Source organism: Chlorocebus sabaeus, chromosome 21 (genome assembly GCF_047675955.1).
Source record: "Chlorocebus sabaeus isolate Y175 chromosome 21, mChlSab1.0.hap1, whole genome shotgun sequence".
Classification (NCBI taxonomy): Eukaryota; Metazoa; Chordata; class Mammalia; order Primates; family Cercopithecidae; genus Chlorocebus; species Chlorocebus sabaeus.
In genome coordinates this window covers 84,434,341-84,451,968 of record NC_132924.1, presented here as the reverse complement: position 1 = coordinate 84,451,968, position 17,628 = coordinate 84,434,341, and the positions used below count along the sequence as shown (strand labels likewise).

Below are 17,628 nucleotides of genomic sequence, written 5' to 3'. Positions count from 1 at the left end.
AGATACTATTAAATAGCTAATTATAACCAAGTTCTTAATTGAGATATAAATGAGCACAAGAGCATAGATGAGGCAGTGATATTGAAATGTAACTGGACAGTTCAGAGAAGACTTCCTTGATAAGGTGACATATTAACTGAATATTCATGGGCTTGAACATATAAAAGTAGAAGGAGGGGGATTTCAGAAGGGGCAGAGTGAGGAAAAACATGAAAAAGAAAGAGGCAGGAGTACTTAGTGCATATTTCAGTTTGTCACTAGGATTTTTGGAGGTTGAAGGTGAGATTTTGATTATTGAATCCTCCACCTACCCCTCCTGCCTTCTGGGATTCTGGACTGAAGCATTATTTATAAAAGGTATAGAAGCCAGCAGGGAAATAAAGTGCTGTTTAAAAGGCGGACGAATTCTGGGTAGCCCTCAGTGTCTGGCTTTTTCAGCGGAGAGTGTTGGATCATGAGGCTTGGTTTTATAGGCTTAGCTCGGTTTTCTGGTCCAGTGAAGCCCAGTACCCTTCACACATTCACTTGTAGGTGGAGACACTGGAGCAGAGTAGAGATGATGATGGGCAGGCCAACGGATTCTTTTTAATCACACAAAATAATTATGACCACTCAGCCTGGAGAACCACATCCTGCCTAGGCATGCCTACCACTCCCAGAAACAGGCAGAGTGGAGGTATGGAGAATCTGGGCTCATTTCTTTAAAGCACAATAACTCCACCCAAAAGGTTTAAATGTGGCAAAGTATGATAGCTATGACTCTTGCCTTAGGAAGGAACTAATTAGGGTTATATAGACTGGAGGAAAACCCTCTTTATTCTCTTCAGTCTCTCTACTTCACATGTGCATAGATAGAAACCCTAGAGGGATACGTGGGTTCGCTGTCCCCAGTCACTCTAGTCCACGTTTTCTTCCTCCATTCCTCTTTATGACTAATGGCAATCATTTCTCACAGGTTTATTTTTTGTGTGTTAGAGTATAGATCACTGGCCACAGAGTAGACTGAAGATGATTCTCCCCTACCTGAATGAATCTATGTCCTTGGCTTTAAAATATTTGCTGTAAATATTAAATCCTTGGAAGTATGGAACCACATTTGCAGCTACTGTTAGCCAAAGGTGCCCAGTAATTACCATATAACCTGAGTAATATTTTAATACAGAAACTAGAGTTCTTACCTGCATCTGAATTTATCTTTGCCTCTTGAGCCACCTTCACTTTCATTTCTGGAGGAAGAAGTGTTCTTTCTTCTGTTCAGGATTGCCTGTCCATCTGTGTTCTAGGTCTTCTCTCCCAATTCCTCAGGCTCTTGCTCCATTACATATTCCATTTCTTGCCCCTTTAGTCAACTTTTCTGTACTGACTGCTTTTCTGAGCTTTTGAACATGCTCAGGTCTCTCATGTCCAAAATAAAAAATGACAATACCCCAAACCATCCCTTGATTCTGTGCTCACCACTTTATTATTTTTTTATTTATAGTTAAGATTTTAGAAACAGTTGTTTATACTTGTTCTTTCTTGCTTCTCTTTTGCTCTTTAGCCTTTGGAGTCTTTGGCAGTCTTGCTTGTTCCTACCACTGGGATCGCCTTCATGAAGGTCATCAGTGATCTCTGACTTGCCAAATACTTTTTTATTTATTTATTTTTTTTGGTATTTTGTATACGTTTCAGTGCTTCTCTGAAGTTAGGTACTTTTCTTTTGTATTTGATTCTATTGAATGTTACTTCCTTAAAAAGTTCTCTTGGTTTTTGTGATTCTGTTCTTTATGAAGTAGACTCTACTCTTTCCTTGCCTTGGGAAGGAATTAATTAGGGTTATATAGACAGGAGGGAAACCCTCTTTATTCTCTTCAGTCTTTCTACTTCACATGTGCATAGATAGAAACCCTAGAGGGATATGTGGGTTCCCTGTCTGCAATCACTATAGTCCACATTTTCTTCCTCCATTTTTCTTGTTCATATGTGGCTATTTGTTAGTGAACTTGCTGTCGATCCTTTCTCTCCTCTTCAGAATTTTTGTGTTGCTGTTCTTTCTTGGACCCTTGACCTTATCACTCTACAGCCTCTCCTGGAGCAAACACTTTTATGGGTCTGCTGCTAATTCCATATTCTCTAGCTTCTGCTTAGGCATTTCTGTTATACTTCAGATCGTGACATCCAATTGCTTCCCAGACATTTCCACTTAAATAACCTACACGCATTTCATACTTGATACGTTTGATGATAATAAAAGTGTTCCTCTTTCCTGTTTGCTATTTCAATGGGTGATAACATCCTTTCCACAGTTTCTCAAACCAGAGAGTTGGTAAGCATTTCAGACTTCCATTTAGCTCATTACAGTATAACTAGCATGGTACCTGCATATCCTAGGCATGCAATAATGATGTGTTTGAATGAATGAATGAATGAATGAATGAATGAATGAATGAACACATGACTTCTCTCTTACTCCTTATATTCAATCAGTCACCAAGTCCTGCATCTTCTTTTCTTTCTTCTCTTGAACTTTTCTCTTCTGTTCTTCTCCATTCTTAATATTCTGGATGAGACTGTCCTCTCTCACCTTGGTGATTTCAATAGTCTACCTTGTTCTCATCATTGCTAGTTATTTTCCTCCTCACAGTTTTTCATCTACACAAGTACTGTCCAATTGAAATGTATTATACAAGGCATATATACAGTTTTACCTATGCTAGTAGCTACATTTAAAAATAAAGAGGTGGTATTGATTATAATAATATATTTTATTTGATCTAGTTTATCCAGAATAAACTAGATGGTTTATTTCAAGTGCTCAGTAGACACGTGGCTAGGGGATATACCATATTCACTAAAGTAGCTCTACACTGCTAGCAGAGTAAAAATCTCATCCAGTCTCTGCTTACATTGCTCCTCTGTTTTCACTTTTTCAGTGACTCCCATGTCTTACAGGTCAAAAAAAATCTCAACTTAGTAGTATCTCCTGTAAGGCATGACGTGGTCTGGCCCTTCTCTACTTCCCTCTCTGACCTTTGTACTTTGCACCCTACTAATGCCAAACTAATGTTGTTGCTAGTACTATGCTGGGTTAATCAGCTACAATAGTTCGTGCAGTGTTGTTTCAGCACTTGTGGATGGAAATGCAGGCATCTGGGTGAAAACATGGTTTTCTTTATTCTCAGATCCACTTATTTTTAAATAAGGTGCTCAGATTTGCTCTATCATTTTGGAAACATGGAAAACAGTAGTGAGAATAACCTGATATTTTTCACTTAGAATCAACTCAGGTACCTTAGAGAAACAGATTGTGTTACTTTTGATGAAGAAAACTGAGGTTAAATTGTCTTCTACGGTTAGCAGTTTATGCCTGGTATTTCTTTTTACAATTTCTGATGATAAAATATGATATCAGAGTGTATCAGAGACAAGCCAGATGGCCAATTTTAGACTAGTTTTAGTGCTAACCAAAGGGCTAATTTTTCTCTCTCAAACTCAAGCGTGACTATTTATTGTCAAAATATTCAATAGCTGGACAAGCTAAATTGGTCCAGGAAAACCTAATTGGATATTTTCCATCTTGCATACCTCTGCTGCTTATATTTAAGGAACCCTAGGGAATAGCTGTTTGTAAAAATATTGATTACATGTGTGCTGTTTTTAATAGCTGCATATTAATTCAAGAAGTTAAATTTCAAGGGACTAAAATTTTAAAGAAAAAGAAAAATCGGAACCCTAGCACTAGTCCTTTCACATCCATTTAGGTGAATAGTTTTGGTTCTATTGCATTCTGAGTGTTGTTATCAGTCTGCGTGAGGAGGACCACATGATTAGCTTGCTCATACTTTGACAAAAAATCATTATATGGCTCGAGCATGTTGTAGGAGTCAATGAATATATAATCTATTTCAGATTCCGTAAAGATATTAAATATCATCTAACTTTGAATGTAGAGGGTATTTCTTAATAAATGTTTAAAAACTCTCATGGCAGGGCCTTCATGTGATGACTAATAAACATACCATTGTGAATGGTGTTAACAAAAAGACATAATACTGTGAAGTGCCTTCAAATTTTTTGGGTGTTATAATAAAGTATTATTTTTTTCCTGACAAATAAATTAGCAGTGATTTAATCATTTTATGGTAATTAATGTTGCAGAATATGCACAGAAGAGTTTCAATGGAGCTATTTTACTATTTTCTAGTAACTTTTGATTTTTATTTAGATAATTCATAATACTAAATCAGCTGTAGAGAACAGTTGCCACTTGCAATGTATACATGGATTTTGTTTTTACCTAAACTTATGTGAATGTATGAAATCTGTTATTAATGTTAGAAAATAAAGTTGTTCATGAATGTTGTTTCATCTAAAAATTCCAGACTTGAACTAACTTGCTAGTTTTCTTAATCTCAAAATGAGTTCTTATTTACTTGATGAGCAAATAGTAGGCAGTTACATGTTAGACAATTTTGTTATTTAGAGTTTGATAATATGTGCCATTTTATATTTCTGGAATTTTCTGATCTTGAAACTATAAGCCTTCAGATATGTATTATTATTAATAATATATTATTATTTGAGAAAATGACTGGTATTTCTATTTGACTTTCAGCATGGTTCCTTTCCACCATATTCACTTGATAAGGGAATTATTTATTTATTTTTTGGCTCAGTGAAATATCAATAGTGCTTTTCTGAGGTGCAGCAATCTAACGTGAGATTGTTTTAAGGTGTCATATTATGAAATTTCATTTCACCATGTAAACATCTTGACATATTTTGCAGTTTTTAAAATGACTTTTATTTAGATATTTGTAACAACTATTATCTTGCATAATACATATATAATTTATGCACTCTCATTGGGTGCGTTCTTTGACTGGAATATAAATTTTCATTTACGTATCAGTTTAAGTTTGAATTATGTTGTAGAAGTGAGGAAATGATACTATACATAGTATTTCTTATCTTTAATAGGACTTTTTTTTTTTTTACCATAAGGGTTACTTGAAGTTTTGAATGATATTTTATTGGCAATTTTGGTCTTCTCTTACAGTGTACAAATGTCATGTATTGTGTTCTTCAATTAATAAACAGATTGTATTCTACTGCTGGATTAGCCTTTCAGTAAGTATATTTCAAAATGGTGTCATTAGTCTTTTAATAAATGTTATTATTAAATATGTATAAACATGGGAAGGTCTACTGTGTAATTGTATGTTTTAAATTATCTTGTATTCTTATGGAATTGTATACCTGTTTCTCATGCAGAATAACCACACCATTAAGAGAGTATACTAACCTGTTTTTATGTTCGTAAAGATTGCACGTCAACTAGATGGCTTGAATTAATCTGAATTCACCTTCATGATAGTGCTGAAGAAACTGATACTGCAACTTCTCATGTAACAAGAAGATGTCAAGTTTAATAAGTCTTTGAGCTGATTCAGAAAATAGATTTGTTGCTAACAGCTTTTTTGTTAATATTGATGTGAGAATGCAATTGGATATTATAAAAACTCTTCAGTTCAACTGTTTAGTCGTTAAAATAATTTTGATATAACAGGTATTTTTTTTTTTTTTTTTGAGACGGAGTCTCGCTCTGTCACCCAGGCTGGAGTGCAGTGGCCCGCTCTCTGCTCACTGCAAGCTCCGCCTCCCGGGTTCGCGCAATTCTCCTGCCTTAGCCTCCCGAGCAGCTGGGACTACAGGCGCCCGCCACCTCGCCCGGCTTATTTTTTTGTATTTTTAGTAGAGACGGGGTTTCACCATGTTAGCCAGGATGGTCTCGATCTCCTGACCTCGTGATCCGCCCGTCTCGGCCTCCCAAAGTGCTGGGATTACAGGCTTGAGCCACCGCGCCCGGCCTGATATAACAGGTATTGATTAAGAAAGGGATTTTAGAGATAGAAAGACCTGACTTCAATTCTCTTATTTGCCAGTTACAGCTACAATGGCACCCTTGGATGATTATAACAATACCTGCTTCAGAGAATTGCTTTGAAAATAATTTAGATAATAAGATTTAGTAAGTACTAATAAATATGAAGTATTATTAAAAAGTCATGAACATTTTTGTGTTAAATATATTTAAATTTGCCGGAAGTTTTATCAGTTTTTCTATTTGTGACAATTATAAAATGTTGACTAACTGGATTATAAGTATGCTAAGCTATAGACTTTTTGGAGGGTCCTTTGAATGCCAATACAATCCACATATCAGAGAACATTATACAGTTGACATTTAATAAAATTGATTTGAATTTTCATGGCTTCAGCTGGTATGATTGTCATGCAATTTTGCTTATATCCTGACATATAATTGTTTTATAATTTTTCTATATTACCTGCCAAACTACATTGTAAACAAAAATTGATTAGAGATTATATTTCAGCTTTTAAAAAATATTATCTAAAGTTGTGTGAAAAAAGAAAAAAAAAGACCTTCAACTACCAAGTCTGTTCCGTAAATATTTCTTGGATTTTAACATGATTTCTTTAATGGATTCTCTGTATTCCCCTTGATTTTATTTTATTTTATTTTTTTAAAATTTATTTATTATTATTAAACTTCAAGTTGTAGGGTACATGTGCACAACGTGCAGGTTTGCTACATATGTATACTTGTGCCATGTTGGTGTGCTGCACCCATCAACTCGTCATTTACATCAGGTATAACTCCCAATGCAATCCCTCCCCCCTCCCCCCTCCCCATGATAGGCCCCGGTGTGTGATGTTCCCCTTCCCGAGTCCAAGTGATCTCATTGTTCAGTTCCCACCTACGAGTGACAACATGCGGTGTTTGGTTTTCTGTTCTTGTGATAGTTTGCTAAGAATGATGGTTTCCAGCTGCATCCATGTCCCTACAAAGGACACAAACTCATCCTTTTTGATGGCTGCATAGTATTCCATGGTGTATATGTGCCACATTTTCTTAATCCAATCTGTCACTGATGGACATTTGGGTTGATTCCAAGTCTTTGCTATTGTGAATAGTGCTGCAATAAACATACGTGTGCATGTGTCCTTATAGCAGCATAATTTATAATCCTTTGGGTATATACCCAGTAATGGGATGGCTGGGTCATATGGTACATCTAGTTCTAGATCCTTGAGGAATCGCCATACTGTTTTCCATAATGGTTGAACTAGTTTACAATCCCACCAACAGTGTAAAAGTGTTCCTATTTCTCCACATCCTCTCCAGCACCTGTTGTTTCCTGACTTTTGAATGATCGCCATTCTAACTGGTGTGAGATGGTATCTCATTGTGGTTTTGATTTGCATTTCTCTGATGGCCAGTGATGATGAGCATTTTTTCATGTGTCTGTTGGCTGTATGAATGTCTTCTTTTGAGAAATGTCTGTTCATATCCTTTGCCCACTTTTGGATGGGGTTGTTTGTTTTTTTCTTGTAAATTTGTTTGAGTTCTTTGTAGGTTCTGGATATTAGCCCTTTGTCAGATGAGTAGATTGCAAAAATTTTCTCCCATTCTGTAGGTTGCCTGCTCACTCTGATGGTAGTTTCTTTTGCTGTGCAGAAGCTCTTTAGTTTGATGAGATCCCATTTGTCAATTTTGGCTTTTGTTGCCGTTGCTTTTGGTGTTTTAGACATGAAGTCTTTGCCCATGCCTATGTCCTGAATGGTACTACCTAGGTTTTCCTCTAGGATTTTTATGGTATTAGGTCTAACATTTAAGTCTCTAATCCATCTTGAATTAATTTTCGTATAAGGAGTAAGGAAAGGATCCAGTTTCAGCTTTCTACTTATGGCTAGCCAGTTTTCCCAGCACCATTTATTAAATAGGGACTCCTTTCCCCATTTCTTGTTTCTCTCAGGTTTGTCAAAGATCAGATGGCTGTAGATGTGTGGTATTATTTCTGAGGACTCTGTTCTGTTCCATTGGTCTATATCTCTGTTTTGGTACCAGTACCATGCTGTTTTGGTTACTGTAGCCTTGTAGTATAGTTTGAAGTCAGGTAGCGTGATGCCTCCAGCTTTGTTCTTTTGACTTAGGATTGTCTTGGAGATGCGGGCTCTTTTTTGGTTCCATATGAACTTTAAAGCAGTTTTTTTCCAATTCTGTGAAGAAGCTCATTGGTAGCTTGATGGGGATGGCATTGAATCTATAAATTACCTTGGGCAGTATGGCCATTTTCACGATATTGATTCTTCCTATCCATGAGCATGGTATGTTGTTCCATTTGTTTGTGTCCTCTTTGATTTCACTGAGCAGTGGTTTGTAGTTCTCCTTGAAGAGGTCCTTTACATCCCTTGTAAGTTGGATTCCTAGGTATTTTATTCTCTTTGAAGCAATTGTGAATGGAAGTTCATTCCTGATTTGGCTCTCTGTTTGACTGTCACTGGTGTATAAGAATGCTTGTGATTTTTGCACATTAATTTTGTATCCTGAGACTTTGCTGAAGTTGCTGATCAGCTTAAGGAGATTTTGGGCTGAGACAATGGGGTTTTCTAAATATACAATCATGTCGTCTGCAAACAGGGACAATTTGACTTCTTCTTTTCCTAACTGAATCCCCTTGATTTCTTTCTCTTGCCTGATTGCCCTAGCCAGAACTTCCAACACTATGTTGAATAGGAGTGGTGAGAGAGGGCATCCCTGTCTTGTGCCAGTTTTCAAAGGGAATTTTTCCAGTTTTTGCCCATTCAGTATGATATTGGCTGTGGGTTTGTCATAAATAGCTCTTATGATTTTGAGGTACGTTCCATCAATACCGAATTTATTGAGCGTTTTTAGCATGAAGGGCTGTTGAATTTTGTCAAAAGCCTTTTCTGCATCTATTGAGATAATGATGTGGTTCTTGTCTTTGGTTCTGTTTATATGCTGGATTATGTTTATTGATTTGCGAATGTTGAACCAGCCTTGCATCCCAGGGATGAAGCCCACTTGATCATGGTGGATAAGCTTTTTGATGTGCTGCTGAATCCGGTTTGCCAGTATTTTATTGAGGATTTTTGCATCGATGTTCATCAGGGATATTGGTCTAAAATTCTCTTTTTTTGTTGTGTCTCTGCCAGGCTTTGGTATCAGGATGATGTTGGCCTCATAAAATGAGTTAGGGAGGATTCCCTCTTTTTGTATTGATTGGAATAGTTTCAGAAGGAATGGTACCAGCTCCTCCTTGTACCTCTGGTAGAATTCAGCTGTGAATCCATCTGGTCCTGGACTTTTTTTGGTTGGTAGGCTATTAATTATTGCCTCAATTTCAGAGCCTACTATTGGTCTATTCAGGGATTCAACTTCTTCCTGGTTTAGTCTTGGAAGAGTGTAAGTGTCCAGGAAATTATCCATTTCTTCTAGATTTTCCGGTTTATTTGCGTAGAGGTGTTTATAATATTCTCTGATGGTAGTTTGTATTTCTGTGGGGTCGGTGGTGATATCCCCTTTATCATTTTTAATTGCGTCGATTTGATTCTTCTCTCTTTTCTTCTTTATTAGTCTTGCTAGTGGTCTGTCAATTTTGTTGATCTTTTCAAAAAACCAACTCCTGGATTCATTGATTTTTTGGAGGGTTTTTTGTGTCTCTATCTCCTTCAGTTCTGCTCTGATCTTAGTTATTTTTTGCCTTCTGCTAGCTTTCGAATGTGTTTGCTCTTGCTTCTCTAGTTCTTTTAATTGCGATGTTAGAGTGTCAATTTTAGATCTTTCCTGCTTTCTCTTGTGGGCATTTAGTGCTATAAATTTCCCTCTACACACTGCTTTAAATGTGTCCCAGAGATTCTGGTATGTTGTATCTTTGTTCTCATTGGTTTCAAAGAACATCTTTATTTCTGCCTTCATTTCGTTATGTACCCAGTAGTCATTCAGGAGCAGGTTGTTCAGTTTCCATGTAGTTGAGCGGTTTTGATTGAGTTTCTTAGTCCTGAGTTCTAATTTGATTGCACTGTGGTCTGAGAGACAGTTTGTTATAATTTCTGTTCTTGTACATTTGCTGAAGAGTGCTTTACTTCCAATTACGTGGTCAATTTTGGAGTAAGTACGATGTGGTGCTGAGAAGAATGTATATTCTGTTGATTTGGGGTGGAGAGTTCTATAGATGTCTATTAGGTCTGCTTGCTGCAGAGATGAGTTCAATTCCTGGATATCCTTGTTAACTTTCTGTCTCGTTGATCTGTCTAATGTTGACAGTGGAGTGTTGAAGTCTCCCATTATTATTGTATGGGAGTCTAAGTCTCTTTGTAAGTCTCTAAGGACTTGCTTTATGAATCTGGGTGCTCCTGTATTGGGTGCATATATATTTAGGATAGTTAGCTCTTCCTGTTGAATTGATCCCTTTACCATTATGTAATGGCCTTCTTTGTCTCTTTTGATCTTTGATGGTTTAAAGTCTGTTTTATCAGAGACTAGTATTGCAACCCCCGCTTTTTTTTGTTCTCCATTTGCTTGGTAAATCTTCCTCCATCCCTTTATTTTGAGCCTATGTATGTCTCTGCGTGTGAGATGGGTCTCCTGAATACAGCAGACTGATGGATCTTGACTCTGTATCCAGTTTGCCAGTCTGTGTCTTTTAATTGGAGCATTTAGTCCATTTACATTTAAGGTTAAGATTGTTATGTGTGAACTTGATCCTGCCATTATGATATTAACTGGTTATTTTGCTCTTTAGTTGATGCAGTTTCTTCCTAGCCTTGACGGTCTTTACATTTTGGCATGTTTTTGCAATGGCTGGTACCGGTTGTTCCTTTCCATGTTTAGTGCTTCCTTCAGGGTCTCTTGTAAGGCAGGCCTAGTGGTGACAAAATCTCTAAGCATTTGCTTATCTGTAAAGGATTTTATTTCTCCTTCACTTATGAAACTTAGTTTGGCTGGATATAAAATTCTGGGTTTAAAATTCTTTTCTTTAAGAATGTTGAATATTGGCCCCCACTCTCTTCTGGCTTGAAGAGTTTCTGCCGAGAGATCTGCTGTTAGTCTGATGGGCTTCCCTTTGTGAGTAACCCGACCTTTCTCTCTGGCTGCCCTTAAGATTTTTTCCTTCATTTCAACTTTGGTGAATCTGGCAATTATGTGTCTTGGAGTTGCTCTTCTCAAGGAGTATCTTTGTGGCGTTCTCTGTATTTCCTGGATTTGAATGTTGGCCTGCCCTACTAGGTTGGGGAAGTTCTCCTGGATGATATCCTGAAGAGTGTTTTCCAACTTGGTTCCATTTTCCCCCTCACTTTCAGGCACCCCAATCAGACGTAGATTTGGTCTTTTTACATAATCCCATACTTCTTGCAGGCTTTGTTCATTTCTTTTTCTTCTTTTTTCTTTTGGTTTCTCTTCTCGCTTCATTTCATTCATTTGATCCTCCATTGCTGACATTCTTTCTTCCAGTTGATCGAGACGGTTACTGAAGCTTGTGCATTTGTCACGTATTTCTCGTGCCATGGTTTTCGTCTCTTTCATTTCGTTTGTGAGCTTCTCTGCATTAATTACTCTAGCCATCAATTCTTCCACTTTTTTTTCAAGATTTTTAGTTTCTTTGCGCTGGGTACGTAATTCCTCCTTTAGCTCTGAGAAATTTGATGGACTGAAGCCTTCTTCTCTCATCTCGTCGAAGTCATTCTCCGTCCAGCTTTGATCCGTTGCTGGCGATGAGCTGCGCTTCTTTGCCGGGGGAGATGCGCTCTTATTTTTTGAATTTCCAGCTTTTCTGCCCTGCTTTTTCCCCATCTTTGTGGTTTTATCTGCCTCTGGTCTTTGATGATGGTGATGTACTGATGGGGTTTTGGTGTAGGTGTCCTTCCTGTTTGATAGCTTTCCTTCTAACAGTCAGGATCCTCAGCTGTAGGTTGTAGCTGTAGGAGATTGCTTGAGGTCCACTCCAGACCCTGTTTGCCTGGGTATCAGCAGCAGAGGCTGCAGAAGATAGTATATTTCTGAACAGCGAGTGTACCTGTCTGATTCTTGCTTTGGAATCTTCCTCTCAGGGGTGTACTCCACCCTGTGAGGTGTGGTGTGTCAGACTGCCCCTAGTGGGGGATGTCTCCCAGTTAGGCTACTCAGGGGTCAGGGACCCACTTGAGCAGGGAGTCTGTCCCTTCTCAGATCTCAACCTCTGTGTTGGGAGATCCACTGCTCTCTTCAAAGCTGTCAGACAGAGTCGTTTGCGTCTGCAGAGCTGCTGCGTTTGTTATTATTTACTGTGCCCTGTCCCCAGAGGTGGAGTCTACAGAGACAGGCAGGTTTCCTTGAGCTGCTGTGAGCTCCACCCAGTTCGAGCTTCCCAGCAGCTTTGTTTACCTACTTAAGCCTCAGCAATGGCGGCGCCCCTCCCCCAGCCTCGCTGCTGCCTTGCTGGTAGATCACAGACTGCTGTGCTAGCAATGAGGGAGGCTCCGTGGGTGTGGGACACTCCCGGCCAGGTGTGGGATATGATCTCCTGGTGTGCCTGTCTGCTTAAAGCGCAGTATTGGGGTGGGAGTTACCCGATTTTCCAGGTGTTGTGTGTCTCAGTTCCCCTGGCTAGGAAAAGGGATTCCCTTCCCCCTTGCGCTTTCCAGGTGAGGCAATGCCTCGCCCTGCTTCAGCTCTCGCTGGTCTGGCTGCAGCAGCTGACCAGCACCGATCGTCTGGCACTCCCCAGTGAGATGAACCCAGTACCTCAGTTGAAAATGCAGAAATCGCCGGTCTTCTGTGTCGCTCGCGCGGGGAGTTGGAGACTGGAGCTGTTCCTATTCGGCCATCTTGCTCCGCCCTGTATTCCCCTTGATTTTAAAAGAAAAATGAATAAGTAAAACTTAGTTAAGTTAGAATTATTAATAGAAGAATGCTAAAATCAATTATGGTACCTTAATACTATGTATAGTATTATAAGATATATATGTGGATGTGTAGTTGTACGTGCATAGAAAATACTGTGGTAGGATTAACAGCAAATTGTTTATAGAATTACTTCAGGTGAAGAGATTAAAATAGTTTAGAGTGTATATCAAATTGAGTTTTGTAATTGCAAGCAAACTAAACTCAGAGATTATCTAAGCAAAATAAGAAGGAGATTTATTGGATAAAATGTGGTTATATCATAGAATCAAAAGCCAAGCTGAGTAAATAGGCCCCTGGAAGCATGGAAATATAAACAGCTGAGACAGTTCATTGGCAGAAATTCCTGTGCAGTTTCTGTGGCAGGAGTGGGATTTGGGAATTTCCTGTGACTGACAGCCCTACTAGAATGACATAGAATGGAGGGAAAAGCAGTTTACCAAAGGAAAAGGTGCTGGGCATGAAGAATATCATAGAGCTGTACTATAGAGGGATACTATACTGTAGAGCTGTACTATAGAGGGATTACTGTACTATAGAGCTGTACTATAGAGGGATGCAATACTATAGAGCTGTACTGTAGAGGGATGCTATACTATAGAGCTGTACTATAGAGGGATACTATACTGTTGACCTGTACTGTAGAGGGATACTATACTATAGAACTGTACTATAGAGGGATACTATACTGTGGAGCTGTACTACAGAGGGATATTATACTATAGAGCTGTACTATAGAGGGATACTATACTATAGAGCTGTACTATAGAGGGATACTATGCTATAGAGCTGTACCTTAGAGGGATGCTATACTATAGAGCTGTACTATACAGGGATGCTACAATATAGAGCTGTACTACAGAGGGATACTATACTATAGAGCTGTACTACAGAGGGATATTATACTATAGAGCTGTACTACAGAGGGATATTATACTATAGAGCTGTACTACAGAGGGATGCTATACTATAGAGCTGTACTATAGAGGGATACTATACTGTAGAACTGTACTGTAGAGGGATACTATACTATAGAGCTGTACTACAGAGGGATATTATACTATAGAGCTGTACTATAGAGGGATACTATACTATAGAGCTGTACTACAGAGGGGTACTATACTATAAGGCTGTACTATAGAGGGATACTATACTATAGAGCTGTACTACAGGTGGATACTATACTATAGAGCTGTATTATAGAGGGATGTTTTCCTTCTTTGTATATGTATGAACACATACATACACATATATATTTATATATGAAATGGAAATAAAAGAGTGATATTTTAGAAGAATGACTAAGAAAAACCTATAGAACTCGGTGATAAGGAGCTACTTCTAGGGGGAAAATCCAATATTAGAAGAAAATAACTATATATACTATATTTTTTATTACGCAAATATATATTACATGTATTTATTTTAAAAACACCTTTACTGAAATTTAATTCATATACCTTATGATTCACCCATTTGAAGTATACAATTCAGTGACTTTTAGTATATTCACAGAGTTGTACATTCATCAGAATAATTTTAGAACATTTGTGTTACCCTCAAAGGAAACCCCACATCCCTTAGCTGTCACCAGCATACCATCTCCATTCACTTTGTCCCTAGCAACCACTAATGTGCTTTCTGTCTCTATAGATTTTCCTATTCTGAACATTTCCTATAAATTGAATTACACAACATGTGGTTCTTTCACTTAGCATGATGTCTTCAAGGTTCATCATGTTCTATGTATCACTACTTTTTATTCCCTTTTATGTCTTAATAATATTCACTATATGGATAGACCCCATTTTATGTGTCATCAGTTGATGAACATTTAGATTGTTTCCACCTTTGCCTATTATGAATAATGCTTTTGTGAACATTTGTATACAAATTTTTGAATAACTGTTTTTAATTCTCATGCATATATAGCTAGGAGTAGAACTGGTGGATTATATGGTAACTCTGTGTTTAAGCATTTGAGGAAATGCCAAACTGTTTTCTGAAGCAGCTGCTCCATTTCACATTCTCACCAGCAGCGTATGGCGTTCAGTTTCTCCACACCTTCATCAACACTGTTATTATCTATTTCTTTGATTGTAGCCATCCTAGTAGATGTGAGGTAGTATTTCGTGGTTTTGATTTGCATTTCCCTGATAACTAATGATGTGGAACATCTTTTTATGTGTTTATTGGCCCCACATATATTTTAAATTAATGAGATTATGAGGCTTTTTTACTTTCAGAATTTATTTTTTTAAAAACTTGTCAGATTTGTTTAGATATTTGTACCATTACTCTTCATTGTTTACAGTTTTGACTGTGTGTTATGTAACACAATGTTAGTTACTCTACATAATTTCTCTGTTAGCTAACTGTTGTAAGAAATTGAGACTGAGAGAAGATAAGTAATTTGTTCAAGGTCACAGAGCTAGTAAATTGTGTAGGATTTGAATCCAGGTCATTTTAAATCCAGAGCCTGAGTTCTTTAAAAATGCTACTGTAGCATGTCTCAAGTAATATATGTTTTTAGGTTTCCTGTATTACTATTGTTATTGTTGTTGTTCTGGTTGTTACTTTATTTTACTCAACTACATAATCTCACAGAGACAAAGACTCTTAAATTTCACATGAACCTCAGTTCAAAAATGTCACTTTTGGCCTGGTGTGGTGGCTTATGCCTGTAAGCCCAGCACTTTGGGAGGCCAAGGTGGATGAATCACTTGGGGTCAAGAGTTCAAGACCAGCCTGGCCAACATGGTGAAACGCCTTCTCTACTAAAAATATGAAAATTAGTTAGGCATGGTGGTGCACGCCTGTAATCCCAGCTACTCGGGAGGCTGAGGCAGGAGAATTGCTTGACCGGGAAGTGGAGGTTGCAGTGAGCTGAGATGGCACCACTGCACTCTATTCTGGGTGAAAGAGCAAGACTCCATCTCAAAAAAAAAAAAAAAAAAGAGTTAGTTTTACCAAATGCAGGAAATCTGTTCACAGGTTTGCTGAGGTACGGTTGTTTAGCCAGGATTACATGTTGTTTTCTATCTACATGAGAGCTGTATTTGCTAAAAATGCACATTTCCAGGCATCACTCAGATACTATGAATGAGCCAGTTGAGTACCAGAGCTGGAAATCACAATTTAAGCCAATGGATTGGATCAAAAACCACTTTTTTGGTGGCAGATATTTTACTGTCTCACAAGACGACTGTTATTATTACTTTTGATGGTTTTTCATCTGTTTCCTGGTAGTTTTTGTCTTTTGATCTGCCTCTGCTCTTTGTAGCAACACTCAACAAGCCTGTTCCTTTTAATGTTTGCCAAATATGGCATCAATGTGTGAGTTCTTTTAGTCTATAGTTTACATCCTGAGAGTTCTACTGAGTTAATCATCAGTGAAGACTCTCTTACTGAGCATCTCCTCAACAGTGGGAGACAGCACTAAAGTATAAGACCCCCCACTATGAAGGAGCTAAACTTCTGGTAGGAACTGTGAACATTTACCAGAAATATTCAAGTCTTCTTGATAGATCATGATATCATATCTGATGCTTAAATTTCACATTTTCTTGTCTCTGAAAACAAAAGTCTAGATTTAGTGACAATAGTTTTCCCTGATTTAATGTAACTTTTCCTCAGCAATGTGATAGCTATCACTAACATCGAATACACCATCCAGTCTTCGCACAGGCTTAGATAACCCTGAAACTTTGTTCCCTCACTTGGGTTGCCAAGCAAGAAGAGAATACTATTAAAGGGTCAGACTCACGTGATCAGGTCCCATTAGCTTTTGATTTATGGCCAAAGACATTTTACTTACGTCTTTACTTGTTTGACTCTCAGGATCTGACTGTCTTTTGGTTTTAACTTGGTAAGAACTATTGGGCTTTTTCCCCTTTATACTGTGAAAAATGCAAGGAGCTTTATGATAAGTTGTTCATCAGAGTACTTGTTAGACATAAGGACAGTAATAATGTGGGAGAAAGAATGGACTTTGAAAAGCTTGCTTTGTGGAATTGTTGAGTCTTGTCATTTTTTTTTGGGGGGGGCGGGTTTCCTTTTGAGAACTAGCTTCTTATCACTAAATTCTTTTAGGTTTTTATTAGTTGTTCTTCTAGGATGCCAGTTTTTCCATTTCATTTACCGAAAGTTACCAGCCTAGTCTAGGACTTTACTAGCTACAGAATGATCAGTACGAGGAAAGAGAACAGGCTCAATGGTGAATTTATTACATGAATATTGACTTGATTTATGCAAATGCATTGTCAACAGGTTACCAATTTACATTATTCAGTATGCATTTATAGACACTTATGACAATATCAAGCTTTAGCATATGAGCAATTTTTGGAGACCTGCTTTATGCTTGGATAGTTCAGAGCAGCTCCCATTATATAATCTGAAGTAACCATGATGAGGGCTTGGCTTTTTTCAGGAACTGAATGAGGTCTTTGCTGCAGACTAAAATGGGAAGGGTCAGAGCAAGCTTACCATCAGAAATCGATGTTTGCCTTTTTCTTCTTCCTCCATGATTAAAAAAGCAGGGGGAAAAAACCCACTTCAACTTTGATTTGATTCAAAATAGTATTTCCTAAAACATAAGCCATTCTTGTCAAATATGAGTTCCTTAACTTAAAAATGCGTTCATTTAAATCCCTGATGTATTTTCTCGTGTTCTTCATTCATGCTTAGGGACAGAGTGAGTGGGATTTATGAGTTACTGTACTCAGCACAGGAGAAATTAATTTGGTATAAAATATGTAGAGTATAATCTTACTATTTTTGTATAATATTAGAATTTATCCTACTCTTTCCAACCCATCCTCGAAGTCATTTTCCTTTAGTTCATAATCCTCACTAACCAATTTTTCTCCTGTGGGAAC

General features: G+C 37.8%; 1 protein-coding gene across 5 annotated transcripts in view; it reads left to right on the top strand.

Moving 5' to 3' along the window:
- Positions 1-17,628, top strand: part of IMMP2L (inner mitochondrial membrane peptidase subunit 2) — an 878,275-nt gene that overhangs the window by 168,811 nt on the left and 691,836 nt on the right. The window contains exons 5-6 of one of the 5 annotated variants that reach the window (XR_012090400.1): positions 5,039-5,548; positions 5,862-6,512. The exons of the other annotated variants lie outside the window; for them this stretch is intronic. The gene's annotated coding sequence lies outside the window, so the exon portion shown is untranslated. Of the gene's footprint in view, positions 1-5,038; positions 5,549-5,861; positions 6,513-17,628 lie in introns of those variants that run through there. 5 annotated transcript variants of the gene reach the window in all.